At 47.9% G+C, this 20,030-nt stretch overlaps 2 protein-coding genes across 8 annotated transcripts in view; one reads left to right on the top strand and one right to left on the bottom strand.

The window, feature by feature from the left end:
• The window catches only part of BLVRA (biliverdin reductase A), a 274,998-nt gene extending 255,920 nt beyond the window's left edge, over positions 1-19,078 (bottom strand). The window contains exons 1-2 of the mRNA XM_086964880.1: positions 18,948-19,078; positions 18,422-18,634 (exon numbers count right to left, since the gene is read on the bottom strand). The gene's annotated coding sequence lies outside the window, so the exon portion shown is untranslated. The remainder of the gene's footprint in view (positions 1-18,421; positions 18,635-18,947) is intronic.
• COA1 (cytochrome c oxidase assembly factor 1) overlaps positions 1-20,030 on the top strand; it is a 356,542-nt gene that overhangs the window by 75,445 nt on the left and 261,067 nt on the right. Inside the window, exon 1 of one of the 7 annotated variants that reach the window (XM_086964888.1) lies at positions 9,682-9,841. The exons of the other annotated variants lie outside the window; for them this stretch is intronic. The gene's annotated coding sequence lies outside the window, so the exon portion shown is untranslated. Of the gene's footprint in view, positions 1-9,681; positions 9,842-20,030 lie in introns of those variants that run through there. 7 annotated transcript variants of the gene reach the window in all.

The raw sequence follows: 20,030 nt of genomic DNA, 5'->3' as shown, positions 1-20,030 counted from the left end.
AGTTTCAGTGATTCTGCGTTCGACCATATCAAGACGCTCCTCGTGCTTGTCAAGTCTCTCGGTCATAATGTCCATCCTATTAAGACAAGGTGTCTATTTTTGTGTCAATCGCTGATAAGCCTTTCTGCATAGTCGCAAGGATTGCTTTAATGTCACCAATTGGGTCATCTGGCATTGTGTCTTGCTCAGACGCAGAAGACTCTGCGGCTTCATCTCTATGCCTGGATTTCCGCTGCTCGAAGTTCAGCATGGACTGGGTCTTGTCTGGTTTACCCATGCTAGCGCCACTCAGGAGCAGTTCAAAGCTCGCCGGAATAACGTTAGCTGCTGCTTCAGCAGCCTCACCTGCGTGAACCCACAGACGCTAGATGTGGGCACACAAAGGGGAATCAATAATGGTTCATACCAGGTAGCTCAGTAGTTTGCCTCAAGAGCAGGCACAGTTCCACCCTGCCCGACTGGAAGTTTCGTCCCCTGCTTTGTTGCCATGCAATGCAGCAGTTCCTGACCATGCACAGCAACCAGATCCCAGCGCAGCAAAGGAAGGCAAGCTACGGATCTATGCCATTGTGTTCACTGCACACGTCCAGTGCCACTGATGCAGCTCCGGAAGTTGTCTGCAAGCAGGCCTGCTCACCCGGTCAGCACTAGTCGGGCTGCATGGCGAAGTACGTCATCACCACTCGGCCGCGGGATCTGGAGCGCCAGCTTCGCGCCAGAGCTCAGCAGCAGCAGGCGGTCTCTCAGTCCTCGGCAACTGTGCCACTCACCCTGGAGCAGGATCACCACCAAGCAGGGGGTCCGCTTTCTCTGCACCTCAGTAGATGCAAGGGCCAGGCAAGCGAGCGGCCCGTCACCGCATGAGTCGTCTCTCTCTCCAGCAGCCGCATCGCACGGCGTAGAGGCAAGCAGCGTCTGAGGCAAAAACTGCTGTTTGGCCGGGCCGTTCCATTCCGTTCCTGCAGCCTATGGGGCACTTTTACTAGGGCTCAGCTCACACGAGGTCTCTGGCGAGAAAACAGGATATTTAATGTTAATAGCTTCCGGATTGATGTGGCGGTTAAAGGAACTCACTTAGCAGGCAGCCATCTTTGGGCCAGGCAAGCTCCTCCCCCCATTTGGAGCTTCTAGTTAGTCAAAGAAACAAACTCCCCATAAAGAGCAGTCCAGGAAACTCAGCCGAGTTCCCCAACAGTTGCAGTAACAAATCAAATGAAAATAATTATAGCAGTAGCTATGATCAGCATAAGGAGAAAGTCTCCCCGCAAAAAGGGTCCGGGCAAGGGAGATCGCTGTTAGCAGTAGCTCTCAATTATTGGGGCATGAATAAAGTAAGCAATGCATAAAGCATTGAGGATAGGAAGGCATTAATTCTCTCTTACTAGGAACACATATATATATGAAAACATAAATCATGTTACAAAATCCAGCAGGTTAAGTCATCTTCTTCCAATGAAAAAAGATCTTCCGATTGTCTGTCGTCTCTCCTCCCGATTCACACGGTAACCAGTCACGCCGGTGGGCAGTTATCTAAAAGTTTTGAAATGTTGTATACTAGATACATGAGGGAAGGTTCTCGTGAGAACCCTTGCAGGCCTACTCTGTCAGCTGGTGTCAGTGTCCCATTGTGTCGACAAAGGGCTAGTCTAAAGCAATGAAATATTTCTATAGGTAAAGTCCTGGTTAGATCATGTAAAACAATATCTTCAGCTTAACAATACCAAAACTTTATTCATTATGAAAAATACAGCGAAGCACGTTGTTTTAGAGAGACTGAAATCATATGGTGTGAAGAACAAAAGAAATAAATTTTTCTTAGAGCAGCATGTTTTAAAACAATGAATAATTTTGCAGTCAGATGGTAGCATTAGGTCAACATTTTTTTAAAAGGTATTTTATTTAAAAGGCAGACAAAGGTCGAAAGAAACTTTAAGGCCTAGTCGTCAAAAACCTTTAGGAATGGGAATTTACTGTATTTTAATAAACTGCACATTTGCTCTACATGTTCAAGAAAATACCTCCTATGTCTAAAGCTACATGTTTTACTTTGCACATTTAGAGAACACATTTCATATGTTTTATTTTTCTATACAACCTTTCCATGGCCAAGTTAAAACACTTTTTTCTGTTGTCAAGGCACATTTTGTAATGTTAATTCAGGAAGTCTATTTAGTTTAAAATGTTAAACTTTCTCAACTGCAACACGGGGGCAGCGGGAGAAGCACACGAGGGAGTCAACAACACAATGGAAAGGGGATATGCACAAGAGGGAAAAACCAAAACGGAGCACTTTCCTTTATAACCCAGTAGATCTAATAAAGATACATCGTACCGGAAAAACATTTCATATGTAGATAGCTTTAACTGAGTCTGAACCAGTGCTTAATTTGAGTTGGTGGTTTCTGGTGCTCGTACACAGCACTTACATTTTGGCACAAGCACTTATGACAGTTTGCCACTTGGTGGCACTGTCTGTCTTACTTTGGAATGAGCACAACAGTTGTTTAATAATTCTATATACATTAAAAATGACAAATACCTGCCGACCAACCCATTCTTATAGCTTTGGGAGGCCTGGAATAGTCTGAACGGTCACACTTGTAGAAGTGTCATGGTTATTAGTTGGATTGTTATTGTGATTAGCAGTGCTGGCATGGGCAATTTTTATTTTATTTATTTATTTGAATTTTATATAGCGCTGGCTAAGCCCGGAGGTATCAGCGCTTTACATGAGGACATTGTTACAAAGTTACATCAGTTACAATTTACATCTGTTGCAAGAAAACATTTAAAGAGCATAGAAGACGAAATAATGGAGCGTTGAAGGGTAAGGGAGTAAGGTAAAAGGGTAAGAGGGAGATATGGCGGAGAGACAAAGGAGAGTCTGCCCAAAGTCCCGTTGGGTAGGTGACGGTCGAGGGGAAGTCCACAGCCCATCTCCTCTATAGCTATCAAGTTTGCACTCTGGCCAATGCCTGGTGGGCTATGTCTCAACTGTTGGTGGCAAGTTCACAGATTCAGTGGTTGCGGTAGAGACAAGGAGAACTATGTCCAAAGTCTGGCTGGGTAGGTGATGGCCAAGGGGTGAACCAGTGCAATGGGACAATGGGTGGTCACTTTGCAGTGACGTCCTGACAAGGGCCTGACACTTGTGATTTTTTTTGTACGAATTAAGCACAGGAGATAATTGTGAATTAGTACAATTTGTGTAGAAAATGATATATACAAAACTTTGCGAATCTGCAGTGCTCGCAAATAGCAGCCACGTCCTGGCTATTATTTGGGCATGAGCCCATGTTAAAGAAATTAAGCTGGTATTGTTGTCAACGGTATATACAATATTGCTGTTCTTGTTGTTAGAACTGTTCCTTTTCTGTATTAAATGTTTTCACGCCTAATTGGCAGGTATGGCATGTTTTTTTATTTGTTTTTAACCATGGACCATGTTGTCTTGTTACAACATGACCGTGCTTCTTCCTATTGAATTTTGACAGGCAGATTGGGATGTAATGGCTGAACATCGTTGACGGGTATTTCGTCGTGGGCACGTGCTGGCTGCAGTTGTCCAGTCCCCGGCCCTGCAGGCTTTGTACACAGCGCGCTTTCAGTTTCATCCTTTGTTAGACCGGGAGCCAATGAAGGGCCTGTGATCTGTATCCTCAGCCCTTGTCTGCTGCTCCAACCTCAACCAGGGGCGACGGGTGGGAAGAGGGAACAAAAGGGAGGATATGATGGATGATTGTGGGGAGGGATACACTACACATACCAACAAAATGATAACAAGCATTTACAATGCAATGGTCTCGGCATCATTAAAGGTGGAGCTATTGGCATTGCTCATGACATTTCTTTTTTTTCTTTAAATCATAAATAGATGGCATTGTCATTTACATTGCCAATACACAGCACTCTGCACTCAACAGCACACAGCACTCTGCACTCAACAGCACACACCACTCTGCACTCAACAGCACACACCACTCTGCACTCAACAGCACCCACCACTCTGCACTCAACAGCACACACCACTCTGCACTCAACAGCACACACCACTCTGCACTCAACAGCACCCACCACTCTGCACTCAACAGCACACACCACTCTGCACTCAACAGCACACACCACTCTGCACCTGCACTCACTGCTCTGCACACTCGCTCTGCACTCACTACTCTGCATTCCGCACTCACTACTCACTACTCACTGCTCTGCACTCACTGCTCTGCACTCATTGCTCTGCACTCACTGCTCTGCACTCACTGCTCTGCACTCACTGCTCTGCACTCACTGCTCTGCACTCACTACTCACTACTCTGCACTCACTACTCACTACTCTGCACTCACTACTCACTACTCTGCACTCACTACTCTGCACTCACTACTCTGCACTCACTACTCTGCACTCACTACTCTGCACTCACTACTCTGCACTCACTACTCACTACTCTGCACTCACTACTCACTACTCTGCACTCACTACTCACTACTCTGCACTCACTACTCACTACTCTGCACTCACTACTCACTACTCTTGCACTCACTACTCACTACTCTGCACTCACTACTCACTACTCTGCACTCACTACTCACTACTCTGCACTCACTACTCACTACTCTGCACTCACTACTCTGCACTCACTACTCACTACTCTGCACTCACTACTCTGCACTCACTACTCACTACTCTGCACTCACTACTCACTACTCTGCACTCACTACTCACTACTCTGCACTCACTACTCACTACTCTTGCACTCACTACTCACTACTCTGCACTCACTACTCACTACTCTGCACTCACTACTCACTACTCTGCACTCACTACTCACTACTCTGCACTCACTACTCACTACTCTGCACTCACTACTCTGCACTCACTACTCACTACTCTGCACTCACTACTCTGCACTCACTACTCACTACTCTGCACTCACTACTCACTACTCTGCACTCACTACTCACTACTCTGCACTCACTACTCACTACTCTGCACTCACTACTCTGCACTCGCTACTCTGCACTCACTACTCTGCACTCACTACTCTGCACTCACTACTCTGCACTCACTACTCTGCACTCACTACTCTGCACTCACTACTCTGCACTCACTACTCACTACTCTGCACTCACTACTCTGCACTCACTACTCACTACTCTGCACTCACTACTCTGCACTCACTACTCACTACTCTGCACTCACTACTCACTACTCTGCACTCACTACTCACTACTCTGCACTCACTACTCACTACTCTGCACTCACTACTCACTACTCTGCACTCACTACTCACTACTCTGCACTCACTACTCTGCACTCACTACTCTGCACTCACTACTCTGCACTCACTACTCTGCACTCACTACTCACTACTCTGCACTCACTACTCTGCACTCACTACTCACTACTCTGCACTCACTACTCTGCACTCACTACTCACTACTCTGCACTCACTACTCTGCACTCACTACTCTGCACTCACTACTCTGCACTCACTACTCACTACTCTGCACTCACTACTCACTACTCTGCACTCACTACTCTGCACTCACTACTCTGCACTCACTACTCTGCACTCACTACTCTGCACTCACTACTCTGCACTCACTACTCTGCACTCACTACTCACTACTCTGCACTCACTACTCTGCACTCACTACTCTGCACTCACTACTCTGCACTCACTACTCTGCACTCACTACTCTGCACTCACTACTCTGCACTCACTACTCTGCACTCACTACTCACTACTCTGCACTCACTACTCTGCACTCACTACTCTGCACTCACTACTCTGCACTCACTACTCTGCACTCACTACTCTGCACTCACTACTCACTACTCTGCACTCACTACTCTGCACTCACTACTCACTACTCTGCACTCACTACTCTGCACTCACTACTCACTACTCTGCACTCACTACTCTGCACTCACTACTCTGCACTCACTACTCTGCACTCACTACTCTGCACTCACTACTCTGCACTCACTACTCTGCACTCACTACTCTGCACTCACTACTCTGCACTCACTACTCTGCAATCTGCACTCACTACTCTGCACTCACTACTCACTACTCTGCACTCACTACTCACTACTCTGCACTCACTACTCACTACTCTGCACTCACTACTCACTACTCTGCACTCACTACTCACTACTCTGCACTCACTACTCTGCACTCACTACTCACTACTCTGCACTCACTACTCTGCACTCACTACTCTGCACTCACTACTCTGCACTCACTACTCTGCACTCACTACTCTGCACTCACTACTCTGCACTCACTACTCTGCACTCACTACTCACTACTCTGAACTCACTACTCACTACTCTGAACTCACTACTCTGCACTCACTACTCACTACTCTGCACTCACTACTCTGCACTCACTACTCACTACTCTGCACTCACTACTCTGCACTCACTACTCTGCACTCACTACTCACTACTCTGCACTCACTACTCTGCACTCACTACTCTGCACTCACTACACTGCACTCACTACACTGCACTCACTACACTGCACTCACTACACTGCACTCACTACTCTGCACTCACTACTCTGCACTCACTACTCACTACTCTGCACTCACTACTCTGCACTCACTACTCTGCACTCACTACTCTGCACTCACTACTCACTACTCTGCACTCACTACTCACTACTCTGCACTCACTACTCACTACTCTGCACTCACTACTCTGCACTCACTACTCTGCACTCACTACTCTGCACTCACTACTCACTACTCTGCACTCACTACTCTGCACTCACTACTCACTACTCTGCACTCACTACTCTGCACTCACTACTCTGCACTCACTACTCACTACTCTGCACTCACTACTCACTACTCTGCACTCACTACTCTGCACTCACTACTCACTACTCTGCACTCACTACTCACTACTCTGCACTCACTACTCTGCACTCACTACTCACTACTCTGCACTCACTACTCACTACTCTGCACTCACTACTCACTACTCTGCACTCACTACTCTGCACTCACTACTCACTACTCTGCACTCACTACTCACTACTCTGCACTCACTACTCACTACTCTGCACTCACTACTCACTACTCTGCACTCACTACGCTGTACTCACTACTCACTACTCTGTACTCACTACTCATTACACACTACTCTGCACTCACTACTCTGCACTCATTACTCTGCACTCACTACTCTGCACTCACTACTCACGACTCTGCACTCACTACTCACTACTCTGCACTCACTACTCTGCACTCACTACTCACTACTCTGCACTCACTACTCTGCACTCACTACTCTGCACTCACTACTCACTACTCTGCACTCACTACTCTGCACTCACTACTCACTACTCTGCACTCACGACTCTGCACTCACTACTCACTACTCTGCACTCACTACTCTGCACTCACTACTCACTACTCTGCACTCACTACTCTGCACTCACTACTCTGCACTCACTACTCTGCACTCACTACTCTGTACTCACTACTCATTACACACTACTCTGCACTCACTACTCTGCACTCATTACTCTGCACTCACTACTCACTACTCTGCACTCACTACTCACTACTCTGCACTCACTACTCACTACTCTGCACTCATTACTCTGCACTCACTACTCACTACTCTGCACTCATTACTCTGCACTCACTACTCACGACTCTGCACTCACTACTCACGACTCTGCACTCACTACTCACGACTCTGCACTCACTACTCACGACTCTGCATTCACTACTCAGTACTCTGCACTCACTACTCTGCACTCACTACTCACTACTCACTACTCACTACTCTGCACTCACTACTCACTACTCTGCACTCACTACTCACTACTCTGCACTCACTACTCACTACTCTGCACTCACTACTCACTACTCTGCACTCACTACTCACTACTCTGCACTCACTACTCGTTACTCTGCACTCACTACTCTGCACTCACTACTCACTACTCTGCACTCACTACTCACTACTCTGCACTCACTACTCACTACTCTGCACTCACTACTCTGCACTCACTACTCACTACTCTGCACTCACTACTCTGCACTCACTACTCACTACTCTGCACTCACTACTCTGCACTCACTACTCTGCACTCACTACTCTGCACTCACTACTCACTACTCTGCACTCACTACTCACTACTCTGCACTCACTACTCAGCACTCACTACTCAGCACTCACTACTCAGCACTCACTACTCTGCACTCACTACTCAGCACTCACTACTCACTACTCACTACTCTGCACTCACTACTCAGCACTCACTACTCACTACTCACTACTCTGCACTCACTACTCTGCACTCACTACTCTGCACTCACTACTCTGCACTCACTACTCACTACTCTGCACTCACTACTCACTACTCTGCACTCACTACTCTGCACTCACCACTCACTACTCTGCACTCACTACTCTGCACTCACTACTCACTACTCTGCACTCACTACTCTGCACTCACCACTCACTACTCTGCACTCGCTACTCTGCACTCACTACTCTGCACTCACTACTCTGCACTCACTACTCTGCACTCACTACTCTGCACTCACTACTCTGCACTCACTACTCTGCACTCTGTACTCACTACTCACACTCTGCACTCACACTCTGCACTCACTACTCACACTCTGCACTCACTACTCACTACTCTGCACTCACTACTCTGCACTCACTACTCACTACTCTGCACTCACTACTCACTACTCTGCACTCACTACTCTGCACTCACTACTCACTACTCTGCACTCACTACTCACTACTCTGCACTCACTACTCTGCACTCACTACTCTGCACTCACTACTCACTACTCTGCACTCACTACTCACTACTCTGCACTCACTACTCTGCACTCACTACTCTCTACTCACTACTCTGCACTCACTACTCACTACTCTGCACTCACTACTCTGCACTCACTACTCTGCACTCACTGCTCTGCACTCACTGCTCTGCACTCACTGCTCTGCACTCACTACTCTGCACTCACTACTCTGCACTCTGTACTCACTACTCACACTCTGCACTCACACTCTGCACTCACTACTCACACTCTGCACTCACTACTCTGCACTCACTACTCACTACTCTGCACTCTCTACTCTGCACTCACACTCTGCACTCACACTCTGCACTCACACTCTGCACTCACACTCTGCACTCAACTCTGCACGCTGCATTCACACTCTGCACACGCACTCTGCACTCACTACTTCACACTCTGCACTCACACTCTGCTCACTCACTCTGCACTCACTACTTCACACTCTGCTCACTCACTCTGCACTCAGCTCACTCTGAACTGTGCGCACTCTGCACTTACACTATAATAATCCTTATGCAGAATTCCTCTAAAGTATAAGCAGCTTGGGTTTTTCCTATAGGCGCCAAAGAGTCAATGATAGGAAAAGAGGGCAGAGAGTGCTAACCCCATCTCCCCACCCACAGACAACCAAAAATTATCTTCTGCGTTGCTTTGTTCTAATAATATGAATAAGGAATTTAAAGTATATGTATGGGCGAGTGGAAGGTGATCTATCGTATTCAATATATTCTTAACACAATTGGTGTTCATGGTTACCTTTACAAACGTGAGATGAAGATGATGCTCACTTTTTAGTTATATAAGGATATTTTGTCGAGTACATTCAAGTTCAACCCACTGGCTGTAAGCAACAAGCTGAGGATCAACAGGCGCGAAACAGCGTGGCGGGCGCGCACGAGACGCAGCGTGGGCGTGCACATTAGCTGAAGATCCCCGGAGAAGACACCGAGTCTGCTTGCTGCCATGACTGACCTGCTGCGAGGGAAAGTGCCTGGTGAGTGGGGTTCGAGGGGGGGTGGCAGAGAGGGAGTGGGCAGAGAGGGAGGGTGTGTGTGTGTGTGTGTGTGTGTGTGTGTGCGCGCGTGCGTGAGTGTGTGCTTCCGTGAGTGTGAATGTGGAGCAAGAGATGTGCACGGCTCCAGGAGGCTCGGCATGCGCGTCCACGAGATGCAATCGGCGCTCGTTCACCGCTCTGGCTCCGTTGAGAGTGAACTTAGTGACAATAGGTCTCGAAGCCGAGACCTAATAAACGGGGAATGCACTGGTTTTGTTTGTGCGACAGGAGACCTACTTAATCTGGAGATTGTGTGTGTGTGAGTGTGTGTATGTAAGGGGGAGGGGGTAGGGGGTGGCTGCGGTTAGAGAGGAGGGACTGACTGCATCCACCTCAGCCCAATTCCATTCCACATTTTCCCCAATGTCGAAGGGGTTGCATTGGGCAATATATATCTTGGGCTGACGTCGGTGCGAAAAATACACGGCCCGTTGCACACTTTAGCTAATCAAGATGCACAGTTGTGTATGCCTTGCAGATTTTTAATGTGACATAACGATTATAATTAGTAAATTGTGTCTACGCGGCAGAACGTCCCGTCTTATTAACCTAATTTTGCGTGTCACTTAAGTGCAAAAAGCCACACGGGATGGCCGCAGGGACGCAGACAGTCTGGAAGATTCGCAGAAGGAAAGCCCAGACTGGCCGGGCGGTGTCCCTGCGGCCATCTAATTATAAGAGTGACAGCAAATCCTGCCATGTTCGAACTTGTACACGGAAACGGCTTACTGGCTCCTGGCTTCATGAAATGCGACTGTAATAAAGAGATTTTTTTGACTCGTGACTGTAGGTAGCTCAGCCCTGCACTCGCTGCGCTCCGGGATCAGCTCATTTGCATCCATTATGAAAAGCAAAACAGTCATATCCTGAAGCAAAATAGTCATGTGAGCACTTCCCCATGAAGTATGCGTGGCAGGAAATTGTAACAAGACTTGAGTCACGAGTGCTTGTTACTTCCACAGCAAGCAGCGAAGTGTGCAAAGTATGTGAAATTAAACTATATGTTCCAGTAATTTCCCTGGTTGTATATGACTTTAAAACTGCGTAACGTGCCTGGTATTTGCTGTGTGTTTGAGATGTGTTGACAAAGACCCAGAAGTGACACTAATATGAGCTTTTGATTGGATCCTGGTAGCTAAGAAGCGGGTGGTCCCCACTGGGCTCCATCATTCCTGCAGCTTCCAACTGTCCATTAGTTCTGGTGTGACGCCTCAGGGCTGAAACCGCTTAAGACCTGTGCAGTTTATCATGGCTGTTTATCTTATCATGTCTTTGGTGGCTGGAACTAGAGGCCCAGTGACCATGTGGGAAGGAGGGATAGCAAATTAGGGGTGTTTGAGAAAATGAAGGGAGCACTAAAGTTAATGTGAATAGTGCCATTTAATTGGTTAACTAACCAACGGCACTCGCCGCCTACCGGGGCACAGGCGTCTATTGCGGCAGTAAAAGGACAAACACAAATGGTTTGGGGGGCCAAACAATCTTTACTCTCCCGAGCGTTGGATTTTTGGAATGTTCTCCCTTGAGAAAAAAAAATCTTTAAAAGCAAATTTTTCCAAAATATGTTGGGTTAAAGCCGTAGGTTTTACATGAAACAAGTGGTGTTGCAGGGATTCTGCTCCTACACAGAACTGTGCATAGAGACTTGGAACCTCAGTGAATTAGGGTGTGCCAAAACTCGCCTTAGTATCCAAAATCCCCTACCAGACTAGCAATCAGTGTCTCATTGGTTCTTACACACCCCCAATGATTAGACAACCCAGAACATGGGCTTAGAGCACCTCAGGTAACGTGGAACACATGAACACTCTTTCGTTATACTTACATATCAGTCCAGAACGAGGAGTAAATGATGACGCGTGAAAGTTTGAAATGTTTATTTCTAATGCAGTGTTCTCAAGCGCAGTATCTTAGCTAATACAAGCAAACATATTATAAGGAACAAGGTTAACAGCATGGTTACTATTCCATAAAATACAAAGGATGAAAGCATGTTAAAATGCTAAAGGGAAAAGGTCTAAATAGAACCTCAGTTTACCCTCCCTTGCTAGTATATTATATTATATCTACAGAAGGTCTCTTTGGGTTTAGAAGGGCGGGCCCATACCTCTGGTCTTAGCAGAAAGTGATCACATCATCTTCTGCTCCAACTCTCTGCATGCGAATATTCATCAAGTGTGTGTGCATGCTTTGCGCAGTTATGTTATGTTATGTTATAAAATATTTTATAACGCGCTCTATTACTAAAAAGTATCCTGGCGCGGAGAAGTGATGGCAAAGATAGCGAGGGGGTTACAGGTTCATATTAAACAGATGGGTTTTCAGCCCGTTCTTAAAGCTGGCGATGGATTGCGCAGCCTTAAGATGAAGTGGAAGGGCGTTCCAGGCCCTGGCAGCCCTAACTGAAATGGACTGGCCTCCAACTCTGGAAAGCTTAAATCTAGGTACTGTCATTTGGCACTGATTAGCCGAACGGAGGCAGCGCTTCGGAACATACAGGGTAAACCGCTTCCTCAAATACCCAGGTCTGAGCTGATGGATCGCTCGGTAGGAGAAAACCAACATTTTAAACATAATCCGGTGAGCCTCCGGAAGCCAATGGAGGCTGCGTAGGTAAGAGCGAACGCTGGACCTTCTAGGCAGATTAAACAAAATTCGCACATCCGCATTTTGAATAACCTGAAGCCGTTGGATCAAATACGCAGGTAAACCACTAAACAGGGCATTCGCATAATCAAGCCTAGAGAGGATTAAGGCACGCAATACAGTCTCCTTGGCCTCTTTCGGGAGCAATGGGAAAAACCTACGCAGGACTTTGAGAGTCGCAAAGCACATACACGTGAGTTTTTTAATGTGATCCTCAAACTTGAGATCGCTTCCAAACCAGACCCCCAAGTTCTTGGTAGGGCCACCCATGGACTTGGGGCAGGGCCTATCTGGTGGCCAAAGGTGATTTTTAAAATTGTCCGGAAAAGAGCCAAAAAAAAAACCTCAGAATTCTCTTCATTGCACTTAAGTTGAGCAAGTGCTAGCCAATGAAAAACAGATGAAAGACAACGCCGAACAGTCGACGTGTCCGAGTTATCCTTTGGCCAGGTGAACAGAATTTGGGTGTCGTCGGCGTAAGCCATCATTTTTGCCCCCAACTGTTCGGCCAGATAGATCAGAGGGGTCAGATAAACATTAAAAAGTAGGGGGCTCAGAGTCGACCCCTGAGGGACACCTGTTGAGAGTTTCTTAGGCACGGAGGCATGGGGTGGCATCCAGACCTGCTGCGTCCTATCATCCAAGAATGACGTCAGCCAATCAAGAGCTAACCCAGAGATGCCAATGGCAGCCAATCTAGTAAGGAGTAGGGTATGGGGCACCGTGTCGAAGGCGGCAGAGAGGTCTAGTAAAATCAGAACCGCTCTGCCACCTCCATCTAAACACTCCCGAATCGCCTCGGACATTTCAAGCAGCGCCGTCTCAGTGCTATAGGCAGCACAGAACCCTGATTGAGCCGGGTGTAAAGCTTGAGATGCCTCAATAAAATGGTCTAATTGCCTGAAAGCAATCTTTTCACAGACTTTAGCCAAGGCTGGCAGCAATGAGATAGGTCGATAGCTAGATGAAGCGGCCGGATCCAATCCGGTCTTTTTTAGTAGCGGCAGAAGTTTTGCTTGCTTCCAATATGACGGAACAGTGGCAGAGGAGAAAGAGAGATTAACAATCTGAGTAACCTCTTTACATACCATATCCGCCATCCCCCCAAGGACCCTCGCTGGACACGGGTCAGAAGGGGACCCTGACTTCAGGGTCTCCAATACTGCTAAGATGTCGGACTCAGCAGAGGGAGAGAAGATATCAAACTGCTCAGTTGGCTTGGGCCCTGAGGGAGAGGGTAATGCTAAAGGGGACTTGGATCTGTCACAGACAGCGTGCAGGTCCTCTTGAATCTTAGCAATTTTGTCAGAAAAAAAGGAGGAGAGCTCTTCACACCAGTGGTCCGATGAGGGCAACCTAGATAGCGCGGCACATGGGGATACAAAGCTCTGAACAATAGAAAAAATTATTTGCTATTGTTGTTTGCTTTTTCTATTCTCTCTGAATAATAGCTGCTCTTAGCTAATCTGATCGCAGTGCATTATTAAACGCGCCAAAAGCCAGAGTTGGCCACAGCTGCATATGTATTATGTCTAGACCGTGCGCTGATCAAACTGAACAACAAGCGCTTTGTTGAAATAACCTTGAAGGCCTCGGCACTCACTGTTCAGACATAGCTTACCAAGCAAGGCTGATATTATAAGCAAACATATTATTCTCGTGTGAAGCGAAATATTCTACTAGGCTAAAAGCTTTACTAACAAAATGTGTCGTGTGCAGAGGCAGCAGAAAAGGAAAATGGCGTTTAAACTTTTAATAAGCTCATGCTAACATAACACAGTATGAAGGCAAAGTCTATCTACATGACAGTGGACTGTTAATCTGTAGCAGAGGAACTTGTTCATACTATCTCTCCTTCTCTCTCTCTGTTTGTCTCAGGCTCAGACTACCCTAAAGAGCAATCTTGCAGTTCCAGCAGGCCCCGTCTTATAGGTCAGTGTGTCAGGGAGCGACCTTAGCCACCGCAACAGCTCCACCGGTTGTGAGCGCCCCCCCAGCTTGCTGCTGCTGCCGGAAGTGAGTTCGAGGCTCATTCGCTGCACTTGGTTTTGTATTGCTTTACCACCTGTATTTCCCTCATCTCCTGTCTTCCCCCTGTGATTTCTGTACCCTGTTTTTGTTTTTTGTGCCCTGTTTTTGGTTTTTGCCTGTATTTGCTCTATTTTTCTTCTCCCCCCCCTGTGATTCTGTGCCCTGTTTGCCCTCTGTTTCCCTCTGCCCGTTCCTCACCCGTTTTTCTTCCCGCTGCTGCGGCCCGCCCCCCTGCTGGCGTATTCCCCGCCCGCTCCCGCCTCCCAGCTGCTCCTCCCTCCCACCTCCCCATATATTGCGGCCGTTGGGCGACCGCGTGCATCGGGTGCGCCGAAGGCAAAACCGCCTGCGCCAGTCCGCGCCTGGACCGCACCCAGCACCAGAACCTCTGCCCCCCACGAACACCACCACACCTGTCTCTGCTACAATGCCAGCACCCTCCAAGCACTCAACAAGGGAACGCCCACACACCTGCTTCCTCGCCGCCCCAAAGCGCACCCAAGGACCCTTCTCTTGCCGGAACTGCAGTTTCACCAGCATCCGACCCGCCAACCAATCACCAGGAAAGAACCCAACTACCTCAGATGCATCCTGCTCAACACCCGCTCCGCCCACAAACACACTGTTGAACTCTGGGACCTACTCGACTCAACCTCCCCAGACATAGTCTTCCTGACGGACACCTGGCTGAACCCCTCCTCGGCACCCGACATTGCCATAGCCACCCCGGACGGCTACAAGAACTCCCGCAAGAACCGCACCAATGCTCTAGGAAGAGGAATCACCATCGTCCACAGGAACTTACTCAGAGTCTCAACCAACACAGACGACAACCTCAGCACCGCTGAACACCTGCACTTCCAGATCCACACCGATCCCAAGACCACCCTCAGAGGAACCCTTGTCTACAGACCCCCTGGACCCTGACCACAGTTCAGCGACTCCATCGCCGACTTCGTCAGCACACACGCCCTCGCCTCTATGGACTATATCCTCCTCCGGGACCTGAACTTCCACCTTGAGAAGAACAACGACACCAACTCCACCACCCTGAACGACAACCTTGCCAACCTCGGATTCAGACAGCTTATCACTACACCAACCCACTCCGCCGGCTTCACGCTTGACCCCATCTTCTCCGCAAGCATCCATGTGTCCTTCAACCAAACCACCGAACTCCACTGGACCGACCATCGCTGCATCCACTTCACCTTCCGGAAACCCACCAAGCACCACCAGCACCCAACAGATCCCCCGCCACTGCTGGAGCAAAGTCACCGAAGACCAGAAAACCACCACCCTCACCCGGAGCCCACCCGCCGACCCCACCAACCCCGACAGCGCCGCCCGCAACCTCAGACAGTGGATCAATGACTGCGCCAACACTGTCACCCCGATCAAGAGACCCTCCATCAGTTGCACCAGCAAGAAAGCCAGCTGGGTCAATGAAGACCTCCAGGCCTCCAAGCAAGCCTGCCGAAAGCTGAAGAAGAAATGGCACAGTGAACGAACACCGGACAGCTAAGCAGCCCACAAGAACGCCAGCTGCAGACACCATCACCTCATCAGATCCGCCAAAAGGGCCTCCTTTGAAGACCTCCTAGACAACAACGCACAGCAAAGAGCTCTTCAACATCGTGAAGGAATTCTCCAACCCCAGCTCCAACACCAACGTCATCCCACCTTCGCAAGACCTGTTACATCGCAAGATCGCAGACATCCACGACAGCTTCAACGCCACGACTGGCACGACAACCACTGACTCCTCTGCCCCCACGACCACCATCCACACCGACCGCCTGCTCTCCTGGACCAACATAAAGGACGACAACACCATCAAAATCATGAACACCATGCACTCTGGATCTCCGTCAGACCCATGCCCACACCACATCTTCAACAAAGCCAGCACCACCATCCCACCCCATCTCCGGAAAGCCATCAACATCTCCTTCGAGACAGCAACCTTCAAGGAGAGCTGTAAGCACGCCGAGATCAACGCCTTACTCAAAAAACCCAAGGCGGACCCCAAGGACCTCAAGAACTACTGGCCCATCTCCCTGCTCCCCTTCCCGGCGAAGGTCATCGAGAAGACCGTCAACAAACAACTAACCCGCTACCGCGAGGAGAACGGCATCTTGGACCCGTCCCAGTCCAGGTTCCGCAGCAACCACAGCACCGAAACTGCCCTCATCGCCGCCCCCAATGACATCAGGGCCCTGCTAGACAATGGAGAAACCGTGGCCCTCATCCTCCTGGACCTGTCAGCCGCCTTCGACATGGTCAGCCGCCGCACCCTATTCACATGCCTCCACAATGCTGGAATCCAAGAGAAGGTCCTGGACTGGACCACCTCCTTCCTCTCAGGCAGAACCCAGAGCGTCCGCCTTCCCCCCTTTCCACTCCGAAGCCACCAAGATCATCTGCGGCGTACCCCTGAGCTCAGCCCAACACTATTTAACATCTACATGGCACCTCTCGCCCACGTCGCCCAACTGCATGCCCTCAACATCATCTACGCTGCCGACACCCAGCTGATCCTCTCCCTCACCAAGGACCCCCACACTGCCAAAACCAACCTCCACGAAGGAATGAAAGCTGTCACTGAGTGGATGATAAACAGCCGACTGAAGCTAAACTCAGACAAGACGGAAGTCCTCATCCTCGGATCCACCCTCTCGGCCTGGGATGACTCATGGCGGCCGACCACACTGGAAACAGTTCCAACACCCACCGACCACGCAGCCAACTTCGGGTTCATCCTCGACTCCACCCTCTCAAAGCAGGTCAACGCCGTCTCATCCTCCTGCTTCAACACCCTCCGCATGCTCCGCAAGATCTACAAGTGGATCCCCACAGAAACAAGAACAGTCAGGCCCTCGTTAGCAGCAGGCTGGACTACGGAAACGCCCTCTACGCAAGAGCCTTGGGCCAAACTCCTGAAAAGACTTTGACGCATTCAGAACGCCTTTGCATGCCTGATCCTCGACATCTCTCGCCGCAGCCACATCACACCCCACCTGAGAGACCAACACTGACTCCCCGTCAACAAAATGTTAACCTTCAAGCTCCTCACCCACGCGCAAAAGGCACTCCACAACACTTGACCAGCGTACCTCAACAGACGACTCAGCTTCTACACCCCCACCCGCCAGCTTTGCTCCACCGACCTCGACCTCCGGTAGCAGATCATTTTCCTACCTCGCTGCCAAGACCTGGAACACCCACGCCATCCATCTACGGCAGACCCAAGACCTGCTGACCTTCAGAAGACTCCTCAAGACCTGGCTTTTCAAGCAGTAACAGCATTTTCCCCCGCGCCTTGAGACCCTCACGGGTAAGTAGTGCGCTTTACAAATGTTTTGATTGATTGATAGTCAACTGGATTTGTGGCTGGGCTGGTTTCCTGGTGTCATACAACATCTTGGCAGGTTAAAGTGCGTGATCAGTGCCCTGTTTAGAGTGCATTTGCATAAAGCTTTGAGAATAACAGCAGAGGTAGAAAAGTGGAAACAGTAGACATAAAAGAAAGGGGGCAAGATTGAGAGAATGAGGAAGTTGCACTGTGGGTGCTATTATCTAATTGAAGGCAAGGTTGACAGACTAAAATTGCTTTGTGAGTCGAAGAGCAGGGATTTGTCAGTATTTTTTATCTTTTTGATAGCGAAGGAACATATTGAATTTTGCCACAAACATTGCCTGCAGCAAGCACTGATGTATGTAGTCCCCGACTCCTCATAAACCATCCACGTTGCCAGTGGTGGCTGTTTGGGAATGGGAGGGGGCGGGGCAGGAGGGACTGGGGGAGGGGGATTGAAAAATCTAAAATAAAAATGCACTTACCTTTTTCGCCGCCTCTCCTCCGCCTTCACTTCTCTTCCTGACTCAAGTCCGGAAGAAGCTGTAGGAAGCACCTGGACACACAGGCTCTCCTGAGCCAATCACAACACTTCAATGCAGCATTGTGATTGGTCTGAGTGCTGTGGATCGGCACTCAGATGGCAACAGGGAGTCTGTGCACATTCCCCATCAGGCTGTGCACTTTAGCCACCAGCCCTGCAGTTGCGAAAAATAAAATATTAATAACGTTATTATAATTTTATTTTTCCGTTTTTCACTGCTCTATCAGCAGTGGGGCGATGCTCCACCTTAGCAGAGGAGCCACCACTGCACACAGCATGTATTAAGAAGTGCAGAGTTGCTTGATTTACAAATATTACTTTATGAAGTCTCAAAATCTGCAAATGGGGACCACTTTTATTTGGTGCTATAGCCTATTTTCTAGTTTAGTCCGACCCAGGACCCCCCCCCCCCCCCCCTCTCCATAAATTACTGTTGTTAGGTCACCTCTTTTAAACCTTGTTCATACCATCATTGTATCTTCTTTTACTTCTCCTCCATCCATCTTCAAATTCACTGCACTTCCTCTTTCGCTCTCCTTAACCCGTCTTTCCACATGCGTTCTGTTCAGGAACACAGGCTCAACACAGTGGTCGGCTCCTTGTCACTAGTCCAAGAAAAATATGCGGGGGGCTAATAAGTATAAATGGAACACAATGACATCAAAAACATCCATAATTACTTAGCTGGCACATTTTCGCAAAAAACAAAAGTATCAGGATAGGATAGCGTCACATCGAATAAAGTCATAGGTCGTAATGTCACAGAAAGTTGCTTTACAGCTCTCTCATGCCCATGCCTTAATGAGAGTGGGTCTATTCTTCAACCATTATTCAATCAAAAGGGAGGTTCAGATGTTTCTTGTATTTTGTGTGTGTGTGTGTGTGTATATATGTGTGTGTATATATATATATATATATATATATATATATATATATATATATATATATATATATATGTATGTATGTGTGTGTGCATGTGTGTATATATAAATGTTTATAAATTATAAAAAAATAAATGTGTGTGTATTTGTTTATATATGTGTGTGTATATGTATGTATGTATATATATTTGTTTTATGTGTGTGTATGTATATATATTTGTTTTATGTGTGTGTATGTATATATATTTGTTTTTATGTATATATATATATATATATATATATATTAATGAGAGTGTGACATGGGACATGTCAGCAGTAGTATATACCCATTTGTGGACATGCTGTGTATATTTAAGACTCTGAACTGGACACTTGATTGCAGGAGGGCTAAATGAAAACAACAAATAAAATAAATAGTATTACACAAATACAGTTGAAAAGAACGTTTATAAGTGACATTCTATTTTAATAAAAAGGATGTAAGTGCGGTGTCAAGCCTTTCCGACAGCATTTATTTAATTTCAGCTTGGTTGTGAAATTTGCAGTGCCTCTAAATATGTTACATGATAGAAAAACGTCAACTCATAGTGATTAGAATTGTGTCTAGTTTCCAAGAAAGCGCAGGGAAATCTGCCATTTTAATGCTAGGGGGTTCATCCCTCCGCCATT

Source organism: Lissotriton vulgaris, chromosome 4_1 (assembly GCF_964263255.1).
Source record: "Lissotriton vulgaris chromosome 4_1, aLisVul1.2, whole genome shotgun sequence".
In the NCBI taxonomy this organism is placed as follows: domain Eukaryota; kingdom Metazoa; phylum Chordata; class Amphibia; order Caudata; family Salamandridae; genus Lissotriton; species Lissotriton vulgaris.
This window is presented reverse-complemented; position numbering and strand designations above follow the sequence as displayed.